Source organism: Lissotriton helveticus, chromosome 4_1 (genome assembly GCF_964261635.1).
Source record: "Lissotriton helveticus chromosome 4_1, aLisHel1.1, whole genome shotgun sequence".
In the NCBI taxonomy this organism is placed as follows: domain Eukaryota; kingdom Metazoa; phylum Chordata; class Amphibia; order Caudata; family Salamandridae; genus Lissotriton; species Lissotriton helveticus.
In genome coordinates, this window is record NC_136063.1 from 260,521,760 (window position 1) to 260,539,267 (window position 17,508).

The following is a 17,508-nucleotide window of genomic DNA, read 5'->3' on the forward strand; positions in this document are numbered from 1 at the left end:
CACAATCAGGAACATATGTCTAGCCCACACTACACAGCTAAGATATAAATAGGCCTGATCATTTGGCCCCCTCATGCACACCAACATGTCCCACACTGCACTTACCACCCGTCCCGGTGCGCCGTAGAGGCGTCCATAGTTGCGGAGTACACCGTCCACGAGGACATCAAGCTCCGCGGCGGTGAAGGGTCGAGACCGGATCTCTTTGCCTCTCGACATGGCAAGATCACGGAGTATGGCACTAGAGCAGCAGTCGGTGGTCAGCTCAGCAGCAGCAGCAGCAGGTCGAGGTGATGGTCACAGGCAGCAGTCGGTGGTCAGCTCAGCCGCAGCAGCAGGTCGAGGTGATGGTCACAGGCAGCAGTCGGTGGTCAGCTCAGCAGCAGCAGCAGGTCGAGGTGATGGTCACAGGCAGCACTGGTCCCCAGGGTAGGAAGTTTCATGTTGGCCAAGACACATATATAGGGCCCTCAGCACGTGTCAGTGGCATACGTCGCCAGCAATTGGTCAGCCCTGGGAGCGTGATCGTGAAATGGGCCAATGACTGGCCCTGTTGTTGCGGTGCACAGCTTCCGCTACTTGCGATTGGCCGTATGCGGCCAGCGTCCCTCTTCCCATTGGCTGCATGTGCAGGGACCGTGACGGGCACACATCGGCAACCGCACGTGCAAGCTTCAGGCACGGATGCTTCAGTTGCAACAATGTACTATCACTGGCGCCTCCATGGCGGTGCACGTACACAGCGGGGGAGGTGCAGGCCTATACACCCTGCAGATGTACTCAATGGACATGCCAGTTCATGACCCCCCTTACAGTCACCTTGCATCATCCACCGTACACCGGCCGGAGAGGCCGGCCCATGAACATCCGCCGTGCCCGGCCATGAACACAACCGCCATGGCCGGGACCGGCGGTTGTTCATGGCCGGGACCGGCGGTTGTTCATGGCCGTGCCCGGCCATGGCGGTTGTGTTCATGGCCGGGCACGGCGGTTGTTCATGGCCGGGACCGGCGGTTGTTCATGGCCGTGCCCGGCCATGGCGGTTGTGTTCATGGCCGGGCACGGCGGTTGTTCATGGCCGGGCACGGCCATGGCGGTTGTGTTCATGGCCGGGCACGGCGGTTGTTCATGGCCGGGACCGGCGGTTGTTCATGGCCGTGCCCGGCCATGGCGGTTGTGTTCATGGCCGGGCACGGCGGTTGTTCATGGCCGGGCACGGCCATGGCGGTTGTGTTCATGGCCGGGCACGGCGGTTGTTCATGGGCCGGCCGCTCCGGCCGGTGTACGGTGGATGATGCAAGGTGACTGTAAGGGGGGTCATGAACTGGCATGTCCATTGAGTACATCTGCAGGGTGTATAGGCCTGCACCTCCCCCGCTGTGTACGTGCCCCGCCATGGAGGCGCCAGTGATAGTACATTGTTGCAACTGAAGCATCCGTGCCTGAAGCTTGCACGTGCGGTTGCCGATGTGTGCCCGTCACGGTCCCTGCACATGCAGCCAATGGGAAGAGGGACGCAGGCCGCATTCTGCCTTTGGGAAGTAGCGGAAGTTGAGCACCGCCATGGCGGCGCCAAATATGTGATCTTGTCAGACGCTGCACCGTGATGTGTTGTGTGCAGTTGCGTCATGAGGGATGTGAGCGTGATTGTGAAAGGTCATATGTCATACAATATAGCATGTGTGTCCATACAATGGACATCGGTCGGCACACAATGGCCAACAGATGTGCATTCGTACGTGTTGACGTCGGGTTTGACCCTACAGACGTTGTTACATCTTCACAACTACACAGTACATCACGGCTGTGTGGCCAATTCATGCATCTGTTGTCGGTTTATTGTTGTGTCGAGGTGACTACAGTGGTGGTGGTACACATGCATTCCGTGTATGTGATTTATACGTTCTGTCACCATGCATGTCATTACCGTATGCACATCATCATTGGTGGTGGCATTTGTGCTTGATGACATGGCGTGTGTAAACTTATCGTTTGTGTGCATGCAGTTGCATGAGTGTCTGTGATGTGTCTACGATACATTAGGGTGACGACTGGAGTTATGTCAGTAAGGTACACATGTGATGGAGTTGTACACGTATGCGTCGTTTGTACGTTGACCTAAGTTACATCTCTCTCCCACACAGGAGGGCTCCAAATGTGCATCGCCCATACACTCAGCTGGAGGATATGGTAGACGAGGAGGTGATTCGGAAATTCAGGCTGGATCGACGTCGGTTGCTGGAGCTTGTGGCTCAATTGGCTCCTCATCTGCAGCCACGTAGAACGTATCCTGGCTCGTTTACACCCACTGCAAAGGTCATGGCGGTACTACATTTCTTCGCTACTGGCACATTTCAGTATACAGTTGGAGGTGCCGGGGGTATGTCACAGGCAATGTTCAGCACGGTTCTTCGGGATGTGTTAACAGCTATGATGCTGTACAAGGATGAGTACATACATTTCCCACGTCCGGAAGAGTTGCCAGCTGTCAAAGCTGGTTTCTATGCACTGGGCCACATACCTCACGTTGTGGGCTCAATTGATGGCACGCACATCGCGCTCATTCCACCACGGGCACGCGAACAAGTGTTCAGGAATCGCAAACACTTTCATTCGCTGAACGTGCAGGTGGTGTGCCTGGCGAGCAACATCATCTCCCATGTGTGTGCAAGATTTCCTGGATCCGCACATGACGCCCACATCATGCGAACCAGCAATGTCCCACGACTCATGGCAAATCTGCCACCCGGTCAAGCGTGGCTTGTTGGTGAGTGTGCAGTGGGGACTCTTGTGATCTCTGTGTTGCATGGGGTACCCACCATATCTTGTTCTGATGTTTGTCTCTGTCATCCCCCTACATAGGCGACTCGGCTTACCCAAACCGGCCCTGGCTCCTCAGTCCCCTACGTAATCCGAGGACGGCGGGTGAAATGCGGTACAATGAGGCACATGGAAGGACACGGAGAGTCATCGAACGTACCTTTGGACTGCTGAAGTCTAGGTTTCGGTGCCTCGATAAGACCGGAGGGGCACTGCCTTACTCACCAGGAAAAGTATGCAAGATCGTGATTGCCTGCTGCATGCTCCACAACCTGGCAGTACGCAATGACATTGAACTGCTGTTGGACCCTGAAGACGAAGGAGTTCCTCGGCCTCCCATCCCACCCATGTCGACTGATGAGGATAGTGGTGAGGAGGAAGGTGTGGACCAGAGGCGCCAGCTCATTGATCGCTACTTCCCTTGAATGTGAGTATCTACCTCTAGTGGCGGTTGACAATGCCTCATGTATGTTTTCTGGTGTTGTGTGGATATGGGGTTATTCAGCTGGGTGTGGTTTGTGATGGTTGCACATGTGTGTCTTCATGTCTTTGGACATAGGAGTGTCCATGATGTGTGTGCTCCCATCCCATGCTTGTGTGATGGTTGTCGTTTGTGTAATGTTGCTGTGCATTGTGTTGTGATGTGTGTGAATCTCTTTACTGACGTGTGTTTGCTGTCTCTGGTTTTCTCTAGGTCACTCCCGCAGCGCCATGATCATGTGCGACTATGATCCCTGTACCTGTTTACGTCTGTATCTGATGGCAATCATGTGAATAAACATGGAGGCAAAACATCATTGTGTGAGTAAATGCAATTTATTGACAGGTTGTGCTTTTGTGCTGGTGAATATTTACAAGTAAGTGGGAGGGAGGGAGTTGGAGTTGTAGGTATGGCAGATGAAATGTCCGTGCTGACACCACATTGGGGGGTGTCAGGCTAGTCCAGCAGACCAGTGGCAATGATTGTCTATGTGGGACAGGATGGTTTGCAGGGTGAATGTCTGGCACAGGCAGTGGCATTGTCAAGGTCGTCCCCTCTTGGAGCGTGTGCCTGGCGCTCCAACACTGCTCTCAGCAACTTCCTGCCTCGGCCGCCCCCTCCGTCTCGGAGGTGGTACAGAGGCAGCTGGGAGGGCAGGTTGGTGATGGGCCACATCCGTCGCCAGGGGCTCAGGTGGTGGTGGCGGCGGTGGAGGCGGAGGCGGAGGCGACGGGGGAGGCGGAGGTGACGGTGGCGGTGGCGCTGACACACATGGTGGAGGGGGGGGGGGGGTTGTTCCGGGCAACCCATTCCCTCCACATCGTTGCCTGCTGGCCCATGATCACCAACATCTGGCCAAGGATGCCAGAGATCTCGCGCAGGCTGTTGGTGTTGTCCACTGAGTCCTCGTGAACACGATCAGCGTTTGCCTGGGACCGGTCGTATGAGGCCTGGCACCTGGCAAGAGCTTGTAGGGACTGTGCCACTGGCTCGGGTAGCTGTCCCTCCTCTGACCGGCGGTGTGTGGGTCGCCTGATTGGCAGTTGTCCCGTTGCCTGTGTTTGTGGCCCACTCACCCTGCTTGTGTGTGGGGCCGTTGGACCAGCGTTGCGCGCTGGGTCATGCTGGGTGGCACCGGCAGGAGTCGTGGTGCTCGTGGTAGTGGTGGTAGTGGTGGTACTGGTGGTACTGGTGGTACTGGTGGTGGTGGGGACTGTGCAGATCACAGAGACGGGTGCCGCGGGAGTCAGACATGCGACGTTGGTCGGTCCCGGGAGTCCCTGTGAGCCAGATGGCCCTGGCTGCGTGCTTGGTCCCGCTCCATCCTCCGCCCCGGAGCTGCCTGTGTCGTCGTCGGCAGAGAGTCCTGTAGGTGTGGGAGGCGAGGCTGGCGGCCGGGTACTGCTTTCCCCAGTCAGTTGACGATCACCTGAGGGACAAGATCGAGCAGGTCAGTAATGTGGACAGTACATGGTTACATTGATTTGTAGACATTTCTGTTTCCTGTCGCACACACCCCACCCTCCACCACCACCGCCACCCTCCCCGTGCACATGGGGGCCTGTTGGGAGTTGTAGTTTGGGCCTCTCACACACCCCACCCTCCACCACCGCCACCACCACCACCACCCTCCCCGTGAACATGGGGGCCTGTTGGGAGTTGTAGTTTGGGCCTCTCACACACCCCACCCTCCACCACCGCCACCCTCCCCGTGCACATGGGGGCCTGTTGGGAGTTGTAGTTTGGGCCTCTCACACACCCCACCCTCCACCACCGCCACCACCACCACCACCCTCCCCGTGAACATGGGGGCCTGTTGGGAGTTGTAGTTTGGGCCTCTCACACACCCCACCCTCCACCACCGCCACCACCACCACCACCCTCCCCGTGAACATGGGGGCCTGTTGGGAGTTGTAGTTTGGGCCTCTCACACACCCCACCCTCCACCACCGCCACCCTCCCCGTGCACATGGGGGCCTGTTGGGAGTTGTAGTTTGGGCCTCTCACACACCCCACCCTCCACCACCGCCACCACCACCACCACCCTCCCCGTGAACATGGGGGCCTGTTGGGAGTTGTAGTTTGGGCCTCTCACACACCCCACCCTCCACCACCGCCACCACCACCACCACCCTCCCCGTGAACATGGGGGCCTGTTGGGAGTTGTAGTTTGGGCCTCTCACACACCCCACCCTCCACCACCGCCACCACCACCACCACCCTCCCCGTGAACATGGGGGCCTGTTGGGAGTTGTAGTTTGGGCCTCTCACACACCCCACCCTCCACCACCGCCACCACCACCACCACCCTCCCCGTGAACATGGGGGCCTGTTGGGAGTTGTAGTTTGGGCCTCTCACACACCCCACCCTCCACCACCGCCACCCTCCCCGTGCACATGGGGGCCTGTTGGGAGTTGTAGTTTGGGCCTCTCACACACCCCACCCTCCACCACCGCCACCACCACCACCACCCTCCCCGTGCACATGGGGGCCTGTTGGGAGTTGTAGTTTGGGCCTCTCACACACCCCACCCTCCACCACCGCCACCACCACCACCACCACCCTCCCCGTGAACATGGGGGCCTGTTGGGAGTTGTAGTTTGGGCCTCTCACACACCCCACCCTCCACCACCGCCACCCTCCCCGTGCACATGGGGGCCTGTTGGGAGTTGTAGTTTGGGCCTCTCACACACCCCACCCTCCACCACCGCCACCACCACCACCACCACCCTCCCCGTGAACATGGGGGCCTGTTGGGAGTTGTAGTTTGGGCCTCTCACACACCCCACCCTCCACCACCGCCACCCTCCCCGTGCACATGGGGGCCTGTTGGGAGTTGTAGTTTGGGCCTCTCACACACCCCACCCTCCACCACCGCCACCACCACCACCACCACCCTCCCCGTGAACATGGGGGCCTGTTGGGAGTTGTAGTTTGGGCCTCTCACACACCCCACCCTCCACCACCGCCACCCTCCCCGTGCACATGGGGGCCTGTTGGGAGTTGTAGTTTGGGCCTCTCACACACCCCACCCTCCACCATCGCCACCACCACCACCACCCTCCCCGTGAACATGGGGGCCTGTTGGGAGCCATGGACATGTTAGTGTGTTGGTGTCCGACGTGCATGGGTTGGGGCGTGGGGGATGTTTCTTCTCAGTTGTGTGAGCCTGACCATGTCGTGCTGATCGTGGTGCTTGGTTTGTACTCACCAGTCTCTTCTCCTTCGTCAAGGCCGTCTAGGCTCTCTGGGTGTAGTATCACCAGCACCTTCTCCTCCCAATCGGTGTAGGGTATGGGCTCCGGGGGTGTGCCACCGCCAGTAAGATTGGCTCTGGCGTGGTTTTTCGCTCGGATGCCCTTGACCCTGGTCTTAAGGTCATGCCACCGCCTCTGAATGTCGTGCTTGGTCCTCGGCACAGTCCCCGACGCATTCACACGAGTGACGATCCTGTCCCACATGTGGTTCTTTTGCGCCACGGTCGTCTGCTGGACTTGGGCCCCGAAGATGTTGGGCTCCACACGGATAATTTCATCTACCATTACCCGCAACTCTGTCTCCGTGAATTTGGGTTTTTTTTTGGGTGCCATGGTGTGTGGTGCTCAGTGTGTGAGTTGAGTGAGTTGGGAGGTGCAGGTGTGTGGTGTGTGATGTGTAGGATTTGTGTGGTGGGTGTTTGTGTGGTAGGGTGGTGGGTGGGTGTCTTCTATGTGATTTTATGTGAGTTAGCAGTGTCTCGAATGGCCTTCTTGCTGGCAGCAATGCTGTGGTGCAAGGGATTGTGGTTGTGTGGGGGTGTCTTTTTATAGTCGTGTCTCGATGGTTGTTGGCAGTCAGGTGGTAGGTGGGCGTGTTGACTTGTGTGCATTATTGGATAATTGGGACGTGTCATGGTGGCTTGTGCTGGGGGGGGGGGCCTTGTCAATGTTCGTATGTTTGCTTAGGACTTGCGGTGCACTTTCATACATTTGTTAGGCGCTAGGGATGTTGTGCGTGTTGGCCTTCCGCCCTGATGCTGTGGTTCTCGTTGCATTGTTTCCGCCGCGGACGTGGATGGCTGTGAGTTCCGTTGTACGGGCGGATTTATCCTAATTGCGGCCACGGAGTATTCTCAGGGATGGCGGTACATGTTTTATTTTCCGCGGTCATTTCCGTCCGCGGCAGTGGTTGTTCATTGGACTCCGTCCGCCGCGGACGGACTTGGTTGTGTTCCGTCCACCGCGGACGGTGTTGGTTGTGTTCCGTCCGCCGCGGTCGGAGTTTCGTGACATGAATATCCTAATCCCAACTGCGGTTTCTCCGCGGCGCAGCCGGGAGTAAAATTTCCCCCACCATGGCGGACAGTACCCATTTCCGTCCGCCATCCTAATCGGCCCCATAGTGTGTAAGGGTCACCAGTGCGGAAGATTTGCAGCCTACAAAGAGAATTAACTGCTGAAAGTTGACATCTCAGACTCCATGCATTCTTGTCTCACTGATGCATTCACTTCCCTGGCATTCACTTCCCTGGCACGTGCGGCAGTACAGACGCTGATAACCTCGAAGCCATGAGTGATGACCATGCATACTGAGTCTTACATTACCACATATTCTGTGTCTGCCATATCAAATGTGACAAAAGCACAAACAGAGTGTCTGTCACGCGTGCTCCTCCTTTCAGCCATTATGAAAGGGGCTGTTGCAATTGTGGGCTACTGCTGAGTTTTTCACATGCTGGTATGTGTGCGATGCATGTCAAATTCTCTGACCTGCCAACTATACCTCTCAATGGCTTGATACAGTAACTCTTGTCTTTTGTACCGTTTTATAACCGAGTAGCTGTCATGAAACTGCCTTTATCTGTATAGGCCTGTATGTATTTTTCTTTTCATGAAATGCTTGCCATCCTCACAACAGGATGCTGTTAATTAGAAGCCAACATGACACAGATAAGTGGAACTGAAATGCTGTTTCTGAATGCTTATGGCTCAGATGGTGGGTTGGCTCTGTCTGGAGTGAGTCTTCACAGAGCGCACACTGCGATCCCCCCAACCAAAAACAAACTACATTTCCCAACATTTCCTGAAGCTCTGAAGCTTCACATTGTCTGAAGATGGTAGTGCCCATTTTGGAGTATAAAGTATATCTTTCCCCCTGTTTTTTGGCATTCTTATTAGAACATTGTGCTGCAATGTTGTTGCAGTCAAACCCTTATTACTAGGATTCAGGACTTACTTTCGCCAAGAGCATTTGTTTCCTTGAGAGTTTGTTAACGGACATTTGTGAATACAGAGAGTATTCTGAAAATAAAGTTGGGTTTAGGAGCTATTTTGAACATTTGATGTTAGGCATCACTAAAAACTTTTTAGCGAATTGTTTTGCATTACGTTTGGGATTGATCGATAGAAAGAATTCCCATGTCAAGATAATAGTGTACATAAAATGTATATATGATTAAGCATTAGGTAGCAAATTCTCTATGAATTGTCAAAGTTAGTAACCACAGAGCAGTGGAGCTCTCTGTTGTCTTCCTTAGTCCTTTAGCATTTCCCTGAGAGTACTTTACTTCCGTTTGACTCAAGGTAAAAGGTTACTACTTTCTGATTCACACTCGGATGTAAATAGATAAAACGCCATGACTCTCACTTCTTCATATCCGAAAAACACCCGAACGCTGTCTATTGGGACTGTACTTAATTTGTAAAAAAAATAAGTGTAAGGGCACTTGACAGGAGGCTACTACAGCTTGCTTCACACATTGTCCCAGCTATGCTGCCAATTATGGTAACAACACAACTAATAACCATCGCACTCTTACAATTGTGACAATTCAGGCTATTCCAGGTCCCTAAAACTATAAGAATGGCTTGGGCAGCAGGTAATAGTCATTTTTAATGTATTTTAAATTAATAATTAACTATTATTTGGGTCACCTCTAAATTACCCAGTCAGCACATACTTAGAGGTGTATGAGGAAGAGGAAGAGGTGTGGCGCCGGAGCAGACAGCAGATTAGCCCAGCACCATGTGACTCTGGGCAATAGCTTGCTTAGTCTTCCTGACAGCCCCCAGCGCCTAGAGACCCTAACGGGTGATGGTTCGCGCTTTACAAATGTGGATTATTATTATTTATTATATTATAGCACCACCTTATGGCAGACTGTCACAAGCACAGGTGTTGATAATTAAGTGGCGGTGCTGAGCACCGGAAACCAACGACTCAAAATAAACACTGGGGAGTAAATTCACAAGAACGTGTGCTAAACATCACCTAAAAATGTAAACGCAACTTCACACATTGCAGCCTATCGCGGGAAAATAACCCTGTGTCAACGTGGAATTCACAACACTGCGGTACCATGCGATAGTCTGGCGAAACCGCGGCCAATGTTCGTGATACAACCACCTCGACGGAGATAAACACACAAACCACAACACAAAAAAAGTGCAATGAGCCCATTCATGATGAGGAAAGCAGGGATAAGCACCACCAGGCCCACGATACACATGGCAGGTGTGAATAAGCACAACAAAAGCCTGAAAAAGAAAGACAAACCAAACAGAAAAAAACAGCCAAGCACAATGGAGGCAACCCGAGCCAGTATACAACCCCTCATTTGCAGAATACCTGAATAAGAGAAAGTTAGATAAATTAACTAAAGATAAAATGTTTTGTACAGTAGAAAAAATATACCCATACCTCAGTGAAGACTTTTATAAACAGAATCATTTCACAAATGAACAAACATCGATACAACAAAAAGTTATAACCTTTCTCGGACACGTCCGTTTCTGAAAATGAAGGACCTTCTCATCAATATGAACCAATTGATACCTATAGCTCTTTTAACCCAAAAAACAATCATTGTCTTTTTTAGGCCATCGCTGTCCATGAAAGGGCAAACAGAGAGTCAGGTTCAACCTCAATCCAACACAGAGAGAACTATCAGGGCCAACATTACCAACCGGATACCCAATATCTATTAGAAACGAGGAACCAACAATACTGGAAACACAGAATGTAATTCCTATTTTCAACTTGTCATCGCATCAATTAGACCCCCCAGATCTAGATCTTCTATCTAAAGGCCTATCGTATGTTCCTCATGCTTTTGTTAACAAATTTGAACTTTTTCAAGACATCTTCTGTTTCTTCAGAAAGATTAGACTTAAAAGTTCTATGGATTAAATGAACTAGCAGAAAGTTAAAGTTCACAAACTAAAAGCCTAACGTTACCTTCTACATTCACCCCAACAGTGAGCAAATAGGATCGGAGGTATCTACCTTTGAAAATGTAGTCCTTAAACAATTAGAACAACATCTGAAATGTATCCCCAAACCTTTACATAATCTTAATAAAGACGAATTTGCAGCTTTGCAAAGTGTAACATTAAATAAGTCTCTGACCATAAAATGTTGCGATAAAGCAGGTGGAATTGTAATTTTAAATACTGATGATTATGAAGATAAACTGCTGAATATGCTACAGTATAATACATTTTACTCCAGTATCAAAACTAATCCAATCCTTAAGATAGAAAAAAGGATACAACCATTGCTCTTAATTAAGGATACATAACAGCTAACGAATATGACTACTTAAATTGCTCAAAAAGTAAAACAGCATGCATTTATGGAGTACCAAAATGTTCGTGATACAACCACCTCGACGGAGATAAACACACAAACCACAACACAAAAAAAGTGCAATGAGCCCATTCATGATGAGGAAAGCAGGGATAAGCACCACCAGGCCCACGATACACATGGCAGGTGTGAATAAGCACAACAAAAGCCTGAAAAAGAAAGACAAACCAAACAGAAAAAAACAGCCAAGCACAATGGAGGCAACCCGAGCCAGTATACAACCCCTCATTTGCAGAATACCTGAATAAGAGAAAGTTAGATAAATTAACTAAAGATAAAATGTTTTGTACAGTAGAAAAAATATACCCATACCTCAGTGAAGACTTTTATAAACAGAATCATTTCACAAATGAACAAACATCGAGACAACAAAAAGTTATAACCTTTCTCGGACACGTCCGTTTCTGAAAATGAAGGACCTTCTCATCAATATGAACCAATTGATACCTATAGCTCTTTTAACCCAAAAAACAATCATTGTCTTTTTTAGGCCATCGCTGTCCATGAAAGGGCAAACAGAGAGTCAGGTTCAACCTCAATCCAACACAGAGAGAACTATCAGGGCCAACATTACCAACCGGATACCCAATATCTATTAGAAACGAGGAACCAACAATACTGGAAACACAGAATGTAATTCCTATTTTCAACTTGTCATCGCATCAATTAGACCCCCCAGATCTAGATCTTCTATCTAAAGGCCTATCGTATGTTCCTCATGCTTTTGTTAACAAATTTGAACTTTTTCAAGACATCTTCTGTTTCTTCAGAAAGATTAGACTTAAAAGTTCTATGGATTAAATGAACTAGCAGAAAGTTAAAGTTCACAAACTAAAAGCCTAACGTTACCTTCTACATTCACCCCAACAGTGAGCAAATAGGATCGGAGGTATCTACCTTTGAAAATGTAGTCCTTAAACAATTAGAACAACATCTGAAATGTATCCCCAAACCTTTACATAATCTTAATAAAGACGAATTTGCAGCTTTGCAAAGTGTAACATTAAATAAGTCTCTGACCATAAAATGTTGCGATAAAGCAGGTGGAATTGTAATTTTAAATACTGATGATTATGAAGATAAACTGCTGAATATGCTACAGTATAATACATTTTACTCCAGTATCAAAACTAATCCAATCCTTAAGATAGAAAAAAGGATACAACCATTGCTCTTAATTAAGGATACATAACAGCTAACGAATATGACTACTTAAATTGCTCAAAAAGTAAAACAGCATGCATTTATGGAGTACCAAAATCCATAAAAATACAGAGAACCCACCATATAGACCAATAGTTTCATCCCTTGGTGCGGTAACTAAACCATTGTCTAAATTTGTTGATAATCAGCTCAGACCATATGTCCCTTTAATTGAATTTTACGTGCAAGACACAAGAGACATAATAACTAAAGTAGATCATTTTCCTTTTAATTGTAAAAATGACGTACTAGTGACTCTAGACATAGAGTCACTGTACAGCAACATCCCCCAACTGGAAGCTATTGAAGCCACGGGTTGGTTTATAGTTACTTTTAATATACTTTGCTCTAAACCATTTATAACAGAATGTCTCCAAATTATACTTATTGAGAACACCTTTGCCTTCGTTAGTCACCTTTTCCTTCAGGTAAAAAGTGTCAGCATGGGAGCATCTGTGGCACCTTCAATAGCCAACATCTACATGGCTACGTGGGAGTCTAAATGTATCTATAACGAAGTTGCCCCTTTTTATGAATTTGTTACCCAATTGTCCAGATATATTGATGACATCTTTTTTATCAGGACCGGTGGGGAAGACACTCTAGCTGATTACATACAATGGTTAAATCTGACAGATTCCAATCTAAGATTCACTGCTAACAGCAGTAATACCCAAGTTGAATTCCTAGATTATCATCCTTGATCGATCAGGTGAATTAGAAGTAGATCTGCATATAAAACCTACTGCAAGGAAACGCTTCTTCATTTGAAAAGTTTCCACCCCACAGCCAAAAAGAGAGCATTCCATTTTCACAATTTTTACGAGTTCGACGGAATTGCTATTATTTAGTTGATTTTGACAGACAAGCTGCAGCCATGAAAGCCAAATTTCTAGAGAGAGGCTACCCTCATCGGCTAATAAGAGAGTCTTACAAAAGGGCAAGGTTTTATGATAGGGATTGCCAACTTAAAACTTAGAAGCGACAAAAACAACAGCAGCTAGTCTGTATAGCTAGACACTCTACATTGAATGCCACTGTGAAACATGTTATCAACAAAAATAGGCAAATCTTAAACTGTGATACCTCTAGCACCAACAAACTAGAGAAGCCTCTCTATGCTAATTGCAGAAATAAAATGTGAAAGATATCATGGTACACTCTCGATTTGAGGATCATAATGTGAGTCATCCATTCATTAAAAAATCTATAAATGGCCAATTTCCCATTAAGGGCACGACCAGATGTACAAATTGTAAATCCTGTGACTCCATTATTTTAGGTGAAACACTTATCCACAATGGATTTAGACTTCAAGCCACCAACATGTGGAACACAAAATGTTATATATCTTATCCTATGCCCATGCCAACTAGGTTACGTAGGAGAAACTGCCAGAGCCATACAGACCCGGATAACAACAGAACATCGATCATCAATAAAAATAAAAAAAATGATGGCCCCTCTAGTGAAGCATTTTCACGAATTGCGTCACAAGCCAGAGGACATCCTCTGGTGTATTCTAGAGAAGATCATATATCTGACCCTAAAAATGCAACTAAGATCTGTAAGAAACGTGAGGTCTTCTGGATATTCTCACTTAATATGTTTAACCCCTTCAGCGCTAATGACAAGGGTAACTCGTCATGGACTTTCCATTGATTTCAATGGAAAGTCAATGGAGCTCATCGAACACCCTTAGCAGCCAAGTGGTTAAAAACGGCCTTAACAGCAAACTACAGTGGGAAAATGCAATTACGTAGTCTTTTACTGTATCCACCTTATTGTATCCACCAAACTAAGTTTAGATGGATTATTTCAACTTGATTTCTGAATTGCACCACACAATATTATCCCTTTTCTTTGAATCACTATTCATATTGGAACTACTTAATTCTTTAATCTTGAAATAGTCAGCAATGTAATAATACTTAGTTAGGTGAGTATGCTACCCGATAAAAAGAATTGTTATCATAAATACCGTCTTCCTCTGGCTAATGATCTCTCTCTTCATTCTGATGATGATCTTGATGTGGTATGTGCTGTGGGTGCTGTGGTTGATGTGGCTAATGGTGCGCTCTCTGAGCAAGAGTGGCTGCGTGCCATGTCTGAGGATGAGGAAATTAAAGTGGTTGTGGACTTTTTAGTTCAGGGTTGGCATATCAACCACAACTTCTCTCCTGTGTTAATACCTTTTAAGAGGGTTTGTGATGAGTTGTCCTTGGTGGATGGCATTTTACGTAGGGGTGGTCTTTTGGTTGTTCCTAAGTGCACGCAAGCAAAAATTTTGAATCTCGCTCATGAAGGTCACCAGGGTATTCGTGCGATGAAACGCAGAATTCATGAGGACTTTTGGTGGCCAGGTGTGGATAGATCCATTGAGCATTTTGTCAGGGACTGTTGTGCTTGCGTTCTCAGTGACAAGTCCCAAGTCACTCATTTGTCCCCTGTTGTTCCTGTGCCTGTCAAAAATGTGCCTTGGTCTAAGCTGGCTTTTGATGTTGCTGGACTGTTTGGAATTTCTGGTGGGTCACCCTTGTATGCTTTAGTTTTAGTGGACTATATGTCTAAATGGCCTGAAGTCAAGTTTGTTGAATGTGTTAATTCATTGGTTTCCTTAAGGAAGTGTTTCTTCGTGAGGCGTTTCCTGAGGAGCTGGTAACTGATAATGGGACTTGTTAGAACTGGCTGTTTCTGGTAGGCTAAGGCTGACGCCAAACCCAGGCAGAAACCACCATTCTAGTCAGGGCAAGGGAGTCACACGCCAAGATAACCCCTGCTCACCCCCTTGGTAGCTTGGCACGAGCAGACAGGCTTATCCCGGAGGCAATGTGTAAAGCATTTGCGCCAGCACACAACAGCAACAACATCCAAGGCACACCACAAAAGGAACTCCACACAAGATTATATAAAAATAACTTCTGTATTGTCAAAACACATCAGATAGAAATCACACATGTACATTGTGCCAACTGGCACGGGCAATATTCACAAGGGATTATTTACAGGACAGGGCCACATGGGCCACTGTCAGAATCAACACTTTTAGAAATAGAAATACTGTCAGAAATAGCACTTTGTAGATCATAGAATAAGTGTAGCACAAAAGAACAATTATAGGTCACAACCAGTAACTACAGGTAAAGGTAGGTACACACTACGCAATCCTAATAACCATAGGCCTAGATCACGCATGGACACATAACCTCTCTAGTATAAACTATACTAGGCAAAACACGACCACCTAAGAATAAAATACATTTAGGGAGATAAGCAAGTACATTACACATGATGCATCAAAACATTCAGAGGTGTAAGGAAAGAAAACACATGATGCATAAAAACACATTCAGAGGTGTAAGGACAAGGAAGAACACATGATGCATAAAACATTCAGAGGTGTAAGAACAAGGAAGACACATGATGCATAAAACATTCAGAGGTGCCAGAACACAAATCAATAGCGCAAAAACACATGATGCCTAAAAACATTCAGAGGTGCAGGAAAAACCACACAATTGCGCCAAACTTACATAAGCCACCACCTGTGGCAGTCCCTAGGCCAACTGGCCTTGTTGGGGCTAGGACGCCCTGTGTCTCAATGTCAGGGGCCTAAACGTGGCAGCTGCCCACAAATTGCTGGGCAGCTGTGAAGACAGTGATGGGGCCAACGTTGGAGCCTCCAGGCTCTGAACAAACCACTCGTGTCCCCTAAGAGCCTCACTGGGCTCTAAACATCATGTGGGCGGTGAGCCCCTCTGGACTCCAAATATAAAATGCCCTCCAGAGCCTCACTGGGCTCCAAATAAAGTACATGCGGCCACGAGCCTCGCTGGGCTCTAAAACTAGGTAATTGCGGCCACGAGCCTCTCAGGGCTCTGAACAAATGCGGCACCGCGAGCCTCTCGGGGCTCCTAATTACAAATGTGGGCGTCGTTGGAGTGGGGAGCGGCCCGCTGCCTTCCATGGCCACTCTAAGCATGTGCCTGCGGTGGAGTCCCCCCCCCCTCGGGGGACTCGGGACAGATTGCGGCACCCAAGAGCCTTTCTGGGCTCACACACAGCTATGCCCCCTAGAGCCCTCGTGGCTCTATGATGAAAGGTGTGGCACTTTGGAGGGAGCAGCCCTCGCTCTAGGGGGAGGGGCGGGCACTGGCAATGTGCCCCGATGCCCCCCTCCCTTCACGGGCACTCACCGGGTCTCGCGGCGGCTGCTTCTCTTCCGCTTTGGGGCTCACCCTTTGTCCTGGAACCTCCTGGGCAGCAGCACCACTCCGGCGGCCGGGCTCAGTCCTCCTGGTGCGGGGCTCTCTTCTCCTCACGGGAGCCCCGCGAGCGCCGGCAGCCTCACTCCTTCTCGCTCCGTGGCGGGACTTCCGGCCCTGGCCGTGCCGCAATTGGCCGGCCGGCAACCACTTCCGGGTCGTCGCGGGCAGCGCGGCAGCCCTTCTCAGGCACCGCAGGCGGGGGTGGGCTCCCTCGAGTTAAAATATAAAAATAGCGGCAAGGTCCCTGGCAGGGTGGGAACCTGCCAGGGGACAAAATAATGGCAAATAAGCAAGGTGGGCACTCGCTAGGGCAACCATAAGCAGGGTGGGCACCTGCAAAGCAAATAAAGCGCTCCCAGCGCTAATGGCAAGATAAAGCGCTCCCAAGCACTAGAGCAATGAAAGGTCCAGCAAAAAGTCCTTTAGGGGTTCAGGACAAGTCAATCAGGTATTCAGGGGCTGGGCAGGGCCCAGGGAGGCAAGCCTTCCCCTGGGCCCAAGCAGCAGCACGCCCCTGGCAGGATTCAAGTTGGCAAAAACAAGAACATTTTGTAAGGGGACACAGCCCCTTTTTATACCATAAAATCCTTTGTCTAGGAGGGTGCAGGCAGTGTGAGAACCAGCTACAACTGGTTATAGGGAACTCCTTTCAGTGTGAGGGGCAGAGGCGACAGCCGCCCAGCAGGAGGTGGAGCCAGCATTGTGGCAGGCAGGCACAGCCCTATTCACTCCCAGGTGCTATCTCCTCCCACCACTCTAGTTGCAGATGCAGTCATTCAACCAAGGGCTGACTCAGACAACCTCCTGGGGGCTCCCCAGCCCCTGTCACCCTCAAACCAGACAGTCAATCCACAAGCAGGCCCAGGCACACTCCTGGAGCCAGGCGCCAGCCAATCACGTGCCATCAGACTTACTACACACGCACACCCATGTCTAGAAGTGGCACTTCCACACTGGACACATTCATGACACATACATCATTACGCAGCATTCAATCTCACGAGTTAGCACATACCAAACTCGACCCTTCTCTCCCCACACATCAGGAACTACCATGGTCACACATATTCCCCATGCATTCCTATGGGAGGGCAGGTCACTCACCACAC

The 17,508-nt window shown here is 49.5% G+C and overlaps 1 long non-coding RNA gene across 1 annotated transcript; it reads left to right on the forward strand.

Moving 5' to 3' along the window:
* The first annotated feature begins 3,053 nt into the window (after positions 1-3,053).
* On the forward strand, positions 3,054-3,614 carry LOC144827125 (uncharacterized). Its single transcript, XR_013610029.1, has 2 exons — positions 3,054-3,247; positions 3,515-3,614. It is a non-coding gene; the product is annotated as an uncharacterized LOC144827125 (long non-coding RNA).
* Positions 3,615-17,508: the final 13,894 nt, after the last annotated feature.